The following is an 8,505-nucleotide window of genomic DNA, read 5'->3' on the forward strand; positions in this document are numbered from 1 at the left end:
GGGCCGAAACTCTCACACTGGTGAAAACACGCCTGTCAGGTTTCTGTCCTGCCCCTGAACAGGAGAGGGGAAGGCGCTCCAGGCTGGTCTCAATTGGCAGTGGCCGCTAGTGGCTGGCAGGGCCTGGGCCCCTCACGTGCTCTTGGGCATGTGTCCAGCCAGAGGTGGCCGCGGGTGCCCCAGTGTACAGCTGTTCATCAGTCAGGACACTCGCTCCAGAACCCGAGGCTGCACCTCAGGGGCAGGTGCCCGGACCCATGGGGGGAGCCCCACATCTGCATCACTCTGCAAGGTTACCCAGTGGCCCAGTCAGGCAAGCTGTTGTGCGACCTGGAAGGGCAACGTGGAAGCAAGTATTAAAATAGAAAACACACATGTCCAGGGATCTGGGAATTTCAGCTTCTCTCCTGTTGTATTAGTTAGAGCCCAGGCAGGATACAGAATTCACTTCACACAGGACCAACAAAATGTAGTTTTAGTGACTTACAGAGGTGTGGTCAGGACCACTGGACTCTACAGTGCAAGTTGAGGCACAAGACTGGCCTAGTGGGGTGCTATTGCCACCCTAGACGCAGACCCAAACTCTGCTTGATTTGTTTATGAAAACAAGTAAGATCACTTGTTTATAAAGCCTTTTGTTAACTTGTGAATTCGCAAGGAAGTGAGGGAGAGTGACGGGGCTGTACATCCTGACCAGGCCAGCAGGGGAATGTGGCTGAGGAGGAGTGCATCTGGGCTTCCAGAGCTCTCAGTCTACAGCTAAGTGGTATGTGACCTGGGACAAATCTATTCTCATTGAGCCCCAGACTTTGGTGACAAAGGACTGAATTAAGTGACAATTGTGTTCGGTTGTATTTTTTTTTTTGAGTTACAAATCACAGAAATTCCAACTCAAACTGGATTGACCAAAGAGAGTATTTATTGGCTCTCACAAGAGTAAGGGGGATGGCTGTCAGGTCTGGCTGTATCCAGGGGTTCAAACAATGCCATCTTTCTGTCTTGCGTCTCCGTTTCCTTGTGTGCTGCTCATTTTTTTTTTTTTTTTGTGGTACGCGGGCCTCTCACTGCTGTGGCCTCTCCCATTGCAGAGCACAGGCTCCGGACGCGCAGGCTCAGTGGCCGTGGCTCATGGGCCCAGCCGCTCCGCGGCATGCAGGATCTTCCCGGACCGAGGCACAAATCCATGTCCCCTGCATCGGCAGGCAGACTCTCAACCACTGCGCCACCAGGGAAGCCCTGTGCTGCTCAGTTTCACACAGGTAGCTCTGTGTGTGAAAAAAGGCCAGAGATGACTTTGGACATAGCCCATCCCTGGTAGGGATGGAGGAGGGGATAGGGGACTGCCTTCACCTGGGTCTCACCTGTCCCTGAAGTTGGGGGGGAGGGGCAGCCTTTCTGCAATTCATGAACTCAGAGTGGGAGAGGGATGGCTCCCTTAAGGAGCCAAGAGATGGGAAGATGGGTGCTGGCAGGCAAAAGCACTGATGCCACCACAGTAAGCACAGCTTCATGTTTGCACATTTTTAAGTGCATCATTTCACCGATTCTTAGCACCAGCTCTGGAAACAACCCCCATCTCATGGCAAAGGCTGAGAGCTCAAAGAGTTGCTTAGACAGAGCTGGTCTCCGACCCAGGATTTCTGAGCCCTGATCTAGGACTTTTTCTGGTTCACCCCACTACCCTTCTCTGATGCCCCTTTCATGTTTCATGCTCCTGCAGTTCCGCATTGCCCAGGGAAGATTGCTGGGGCAGGGTGTGTATGCAGCCTGTCTTCCAATCAAACTCTGTGGCCCCTCCTGGTAACTGGGGACAAAGGGAGGACAGGGGCACCATTCCCTCACCCTCACCCGCACCCCGCCCAGGAAACTAAGCTCTGTTCTCTGGGACCCACTCCCCCATCGGTGACATCATCTGCACACACAGCCATTGTCTGCAGAATGTCTTCCTCTCCACCAGGAACCCTTAAGAGGCTCTGGTGGGGAGTTGGGGGTGGAGCAGGGAAAGACACCAGGAGGGGCCAGTGGGAGGGGAGGGGATCTCACTAGGCAATGAACACAGCTGGCAGAGGCATCTTCCCCAGAACGAGCACGGCCCCAGAGAGCTGAGAGCATGGACTAGAGCCAGTACCCATTCTTGTCCTGGCCTCCGTTTACCCATTTATGGAACTTCCTGGCTCTAAAACTCATTGATTGACAAAGGGTCAATTTTGTCACACTATAAAAGGTTCCGGGCTTCCCTGGTGGCGCAGTGGTTGGGAGTCCGCCTGCCGATGTAGGGGAGACGGGTTCGTGCCCCGGTCTGGGAGGATCCCACGTGCCGCGGAGCGGCTGGGCCCGTGAGCCATGGCCGCTGGGCCTGTGCGTCCGGAGCCTGTGCTCCGCAGCGGGAGAGGCCACAACAGTGAGAGGCCCACGTACCGCAAAAAAAAAAAAAAAAAAAAAAAAAAAAAAGGTTCCCACAAATCAGTGAGCAGAAACGCCCCCAAAGAAAACTGGGCAATGGGCATAAGCAGGCCTTCCTCCTCTCCCCTAAAAAAAATCCTCTAAACAGTTAACAACTAACATGAGAAAAATGTTTAAACTCAGCAGCAATCAAAGAACTGCAGGTAAAACCAACAAAACAATATTGCTTCCACCAATCATGTTGATAAAAACGATCTCATTCCAGGTGTGTGAGGGGTGGGGGGATGGGCACTCAGCCACTTGCGGGAGGGGTAGAAACAGGTGCTACTCTCCTTCTGGAGGGTAATTTGTCAGTATGTAATAAAAGCTTAGAACATTGTGGGCTGGTGATTCCACTTTGTTTTCATATCTAGAACTTTCTCTAAAGGCAAGAATCATGGATGTTTGCAGAGGTAGTTTAGCAAAGCATACAGTAGGCAGAGAAATATTCTAAAATCATAGATCCCACCTCCTCCCTCCCCATTCCTTAAAATACTCCGAAGTCTTCTTGTCAAGCTTAGAATAAATCCAACTCCTGACCCCGTGGCCTGGCCTTGCTCTCTTTCTCTCTCCTTTTCACCTTCCTTATCTCCTTTCTGTTCCTCAAATTTGTTAGGCTTGGTCCAGCCTCAGGATCTTTGCACTGGCTACGTCCTCTGCCTGGGATGCTCATCTCCCTCGAATGTGAGCCCCATGAGGGAGGGTCTCTGTGTTAGTTCCCTGCTGGATCCTTGGCCTGCCCCCTGACAGCAGTAGATGTTCATTGAATAAATGAACAATTGAGAGCAGGTGAGGCTTCAGTTCAGGCCCCACCACTGATTAGCTGTGTGACCTTGAGCAAGTTCCTTCACCTCTCTGAGCCTTGGGCTCCTCTGGTGTGAAGTACAAATAGAAGAACTGCCCTGTGGGGTTCTTATTAGGATTAATGTCAGTAAAGCATTAAAGTCTGGTGCAGTTATGAGCCCTCAAAAACTATTTGCAATAATTATGGATGTTTCCAAAATATTATCTGTTACTGTCCAGATGTGGGTTGAGGAATCTCCTCCAGGGCATCTGCAGAATGTATCCACCAAAAGCATGTTGTAGAAATCAACCTGTGGACATGAAAGGGTTTAAAGATATACTGTTTACTCACTTATTTCATCATGATGGGCATACAATGCATCCTCAGAAAAATTCAAGCAACAAATAAAGTGAAAGTCTCCTGCAGGTCAAGTTTCTCAACCAAATTTCATGCTATATTAATGAAAAAGGCAGGTTATAAAAACCAACATGCCGGGCTTCCCTGGTGGCGCAGTGGTTGAGAGTCCGCCTGCCGATGCAGGGGACACGGGTTTGTGCCCCGCTCCGGGAAGATCCCACATGCCGCAGAGCGGCTGGACCCGTGGGCCATGGCCGTTGAGCCTGCGCGTCCGGAGCCTGTGCTCCGCGATGGGGGAGGCCACAACAGCGAGAGGCCCGCGTACCGCAAAAAAAAAAAAAAAAGTTGTTTGGTGAAAGAGTAGATATTGATGGCATTTTTCATAGACGGCTTTGGCTTTTCTGTGGTTTTCTCATTGTCTGTTACCTTATGCCATCTGAAAAAGCCCATGTAACAGTTAAGTGAGCCTCCCCACTCCCCTCACCTGCTACCATTTGGCTACGTGATTCCCAGGGCCTCTTGTGAAGACTCAGGTGTCCTATGTTGTCTTAGGCAGCATTACTGAGGCTGGGAGTTGTGCCAGGGACCCCAGTAAACATTCTCAGTAAACATTCAAGTGTTGAAGAGATGGGTGGCTTGTGGTCCTGGGGTTTGGCACTTTCCTGAGAAGAGTCCTAGATTTGCAAGAAGAATGTGTTAAGCTAAGCACAAACTTGGAACTCAGGGCACCCTGGGCATCAGTGAGGACAAACAAACAAACAAAATAATCACACAATGGCTTAAGAAATAAAAGGAGTTTATTGGTACATGTAACTGAAAGAGCTTCAGGCACAGCTGGATCCAGGTGCTCAAGTGGTGCCTTCCAGAATCTTCAAGGCTCTATATTCCTCTGCTGGCTCTGCTCTGAGGCAGGCTCTCTTTGTGTGGTGGCAAGATGACCCATCAGCAGCTCCAGGGTCACACTCCAGGAGCTCAGCAATCCCAGCAGACAGAGGGCCTGTCTCTCCTTGGGGCTCCAGAAAAAGTCGCAGGGAGTCCCTGATTGGCCAGGCTTGGGTTTTCTACCCACCCTTGGATCAGGCGCTCTGGTTCTGATTGGCTGGATTCTGGGTCATGAGATCATCTGGCCACCAAGGCAATAGGGCCAGCTCTACCAGAATCCATGGGCTGGGAGGAAGCGGGGTCTTGTTCTCACGGGACAATGGGGGGCTATTTGCAGAGGGCAGATCTCCTCTCCACTAGCTGTGTTGAAGGCTGTGCTTCATGTGTGCATGAAGCAGAGAAATGCCCTTTATCAGGAAAGCTGGATTAACCACAACACCCTGACCTCAGTTCTTCCAAAGTGCAGAAGAGGGAGGCCCCATGAGGGGTGGGGAGGTGGCGTGGGGTGCATGGTGAGAGAGGGTGGGGGTGGAGGAGTCCTGCCTGGGCATCAGTTTAAAGACTCAGTGAGTGACTGTGGTCAAATCAGCCCCCTGTCCAGGCCTCAGTGTCCCCATCTATAAAGGAACCTTAATCTGGCTGAAGTCGACAGGTTTTAGGATGGCGCTGTGTAATTTTCTGATGAAATTATTGGGGTATAGCTGCCCCTCCCTTTCCACTGACTCAATAATTTCTTAATGGAATCCAGTTTATTGCTGTGATCCATTCTGGCAGGGGAGGGGAATGATATAGTTTTGCCAGGAGGGGCCTGTTAGATTGGCTGCAAGAGAAGGGGTGTTCGGAGGCTATTTCTGGCAAAGAGTGAGGTGGGTGAAAAATGTAGGGGTGGGAGGTGACAGGAACACTTGGGGAGAAAACCTGAGCCGGGGCCTCGTGCTCAAGATCTGGAAAGAAGGCCTGGCGCTGCGGGTGAGGAGGGGCTGGGCCGCCAGGGTCGGCAGGGTGAGGCCACGGCAGCTGAGGCGGGGAGCTGGTGGGAGAGGAATGTCCCTCTTCCTGGCACCTGTCCTTGGGCTTGTCGACCTTTGACCCCATCCCACAAATACTCCTGGAGAGGAAGGCAAGGAGGTATGCCTCCTTAGTGCCCATCAGGTACCTGCACCTAAAACAGAGATATGAGTAACAAACTACTGAGAGCCTGCTGTGGGCTGTTCTAAGTGTTTACATGGATCAGCTCGATCAAGCCTCACAGCTGAATGAAATAGGCATGGCTATTAGCCGCATTCTACAGATGGGCTCAGAAAGGTGAAGTGACTTGCCCAAGGACACACAGCCTGTGAGTGATGGAGTCACACTCAGCATCTGGGTGCCTGTAGGATGGGAAGACTGGAAAAGGCAAGCCTTAACCTGTGCCTTAAAGGATCTGTGTAATTTGAATAGGATAAAATGTGCAGGGAAGGGTTTTCCAGCAGGAGGGAACAACACAAGCAAAGGCAAAGAGGCAAGCAAGTGCCAGGACATTTGGGACAGAGCAAGCAGCCTGGCAGGGGCTCTGCCAGCGCTTTGTGGGTCATGAGGCCACTTGAGCAGTAGGCCGAGGGTGGTACTGCTGTGTCCTGAGAGTGCCTTGAGGCCTGGAATCCCCAGCATTCGCCAGGAAAGCTGAGAGGAGGCTGTGTCCAACCCCCTTGTATGGTTTCACGGATCGAGGGGCAAAGTCCGGGCCCCTGAGGCAGAACTAGAGGACCTGGAGGGGCAGGAAGCCCTGCTCCTCTTGGATGTACACGGAGGAGTCCACTGCCGCCTGGGCGCCTGTGGATGGACAGGAAGCTGGCCATTTCTTACCGTGAGCCGGAGGAGAATGGCCTCTATGTGAGCCACAACAAAAAGGCTTTTCTGCCAAGTCGGAGGGGGAGGAAGCGGCCAGCTCAGCCCTGCCGCAGCCTGAAAGGAGGCTCTGTTGGTGGCCCTGGGGTCTTCGATGTCTAGAACGTGTGAGGAGGGAAGGCCAGGGTGGTCAGGGGCCTCCTCATCCCTGCTAGATTCTCCAGCAGTATGGGGGTGGGGTTGGGGGCACTGGGCTGCTGTGCAAGTCATTCTGTCTGGGTTCTAATTGTCCACTTCCTGGCCATGTGACCTTGGCCAAGTCACTTCACCTCTCTGAGCTGCGCTCATCTCGGGAGTGAAATGTAAGCAAGGGAGCATGCAAGACAACCGGAGTCGTGATCACACACTTAGCACTCGCCAGCACTTGACAGCCAGCGTCCTCTGATCATCCTTCCAGCAGCCAGTGGGGTAGGTCATGTGATCCCCTCCACTGAGGTTTAAGTACCGGTAGCACCAGGGCTGAAGCCCAGGACGTTTTGGACTCTAAAACCCCAAGCTGGGCAAAAGCTAGAGGAAAAGAGGCTGGAAGGAAATACACCAAGCTGTCCACGCTGGCTGGGGGAGTGATGGCAACTTATCTTCTTCTTCTTTTTGTTTATCTGTAATGTCTTGCCTGTTTTACTTGGGTATTGGGTATTAGCAAAATATAAAGAAACAAAAGATGCTGAGGGAATGGGGGGCTGGGAGGGGCCCAAGGTGAGCTTAGGTTACAGCTGGATTTAAAAAAACAAGGCACATTAAAGATGTGGGCTTCTGTTTAATCCTGGGGAGGAGGGGGTCACTGGGGCTGCTGGGCTGTCTGGGGCTGGGGAGAGAGGGCCCAGGCGCTCCCCCCCGCCTCGTGCCTCAGAGACTTCCACACACCTGGGCCCCTGAGCAAGGATAAACTGGGCTCGTGAGATGGGCTGTTCCTTGAGCCGCCGGGTTTCTTTGAGCTTCTAGCCGGGAGCTGGGGCTGGAAGGCTCCTCAGGCGGTTTCCTGAGGAGGTGAGGCCTCTGGTAAGTCTCCCCTCGGCTGCGGAAGAGCTCGGCGAGGAGAAGGCCTTTCATCCTGTCCTCTCTCGTCCCCCTGCCCCACACCGCCCTCCTCCTGCTTGGTGACCTCTGGGCTTCTGGGTGACCCTAAGGCTTCAGGCAGGAGGCAGACCTGGTGGGGCCCTGCGGCTGCTGCCGCAGGAAGGCTGACAAGGCAGCGTCTACCCGCCCCCCACCCCGTGCCGCCCACCAAGGCCCCTGGGCTGGGGGAAGCACACAGGCGGTTTCCTAGCTGAGCCTGAGTGGCCTCTGGGGCTTCCGAGGGCCAGCGTTTCCTAATCTCCTCAGCCAGTTTTCAACACAAAGAGAGGAAAGGGCGGGATGAAGGGGGCACGCAGCTGCGGGGGAGGGTGGGCTTGGAGCAGGCTGGAGGACCCCACCTAAGGAGCTCTGGGGGCCTGGCCTGCTCCGTGGCTGAGCATCACGGTCCTGGGTGCGCAGGCTGGCGCCCAACAGGATGGGCCCAGAGGTCGGACGTGGAGTGCAAGGCTCACCAGCCAAGCTCAGACCCGAGGGCAGCGACGCCCGTCTCCTGAACTCCTGGGCATCGTCTGCCCCCTGCCCGGGGCGAGGTTTTCTGCTTCTTCGAAGAGGGCAGATCCTGGGTGGCCCCTCACCTTCTGGGCAGAGCAGAGGAACTTGAGGGGAACTCCTGGAATCCACAGTGGCATCGTTTCTCATCTCTTCCTGTCCAAGCTGGGTCTTCAGGCTGCCTAGAACCAGTCCGGATGGGTGGGAAGGCTGGGTGGCCTGGACTGGTTATCCCTCCCTTCCTAGACGTGCAGGGTGTGCGGGAAGCTGGGTGCCCTTTCTCACCATGAAGGAATGGCCAGTAAGTTCCCCGCCCCTTCTCTGCCTGACCCCAGCAGGGCCACCCCTGGTCACCCTCCTCTGGTCTATTGAGGGCAGCTGCCTCCCACTCTTCCCCAAAGCTCTGCCCCTTCCAGGGCCATCGGGAAGGAGCCCCCGCAGAACTGTGAACGAGGTCTCTTTGGCGTGGTGGGGGGCAAGCCCCCTAATCCCAGCCTGGACCGCACCCTCCCCACCCTAGTCACCTGCAACCCCTCCAGCTGTAAGCTCCAGCCCAAGGCCTCTGACAAAGGAGGCACACTCGCCGG

This window comes from Mesoplodon bidens (genome assembly GCF_964165515.1).
Source record: "Mesoplodon bidens genome assembly, chromosome: 18".
In the NCBI taxonomy this organism is placed as follows: domain Eukaryota; kingdom Metazoa; phylum Chordata; class Mammalia; order Artiodactyla; family Ziphiidae; genus Mesoplodon; species Mesoplodon bidens.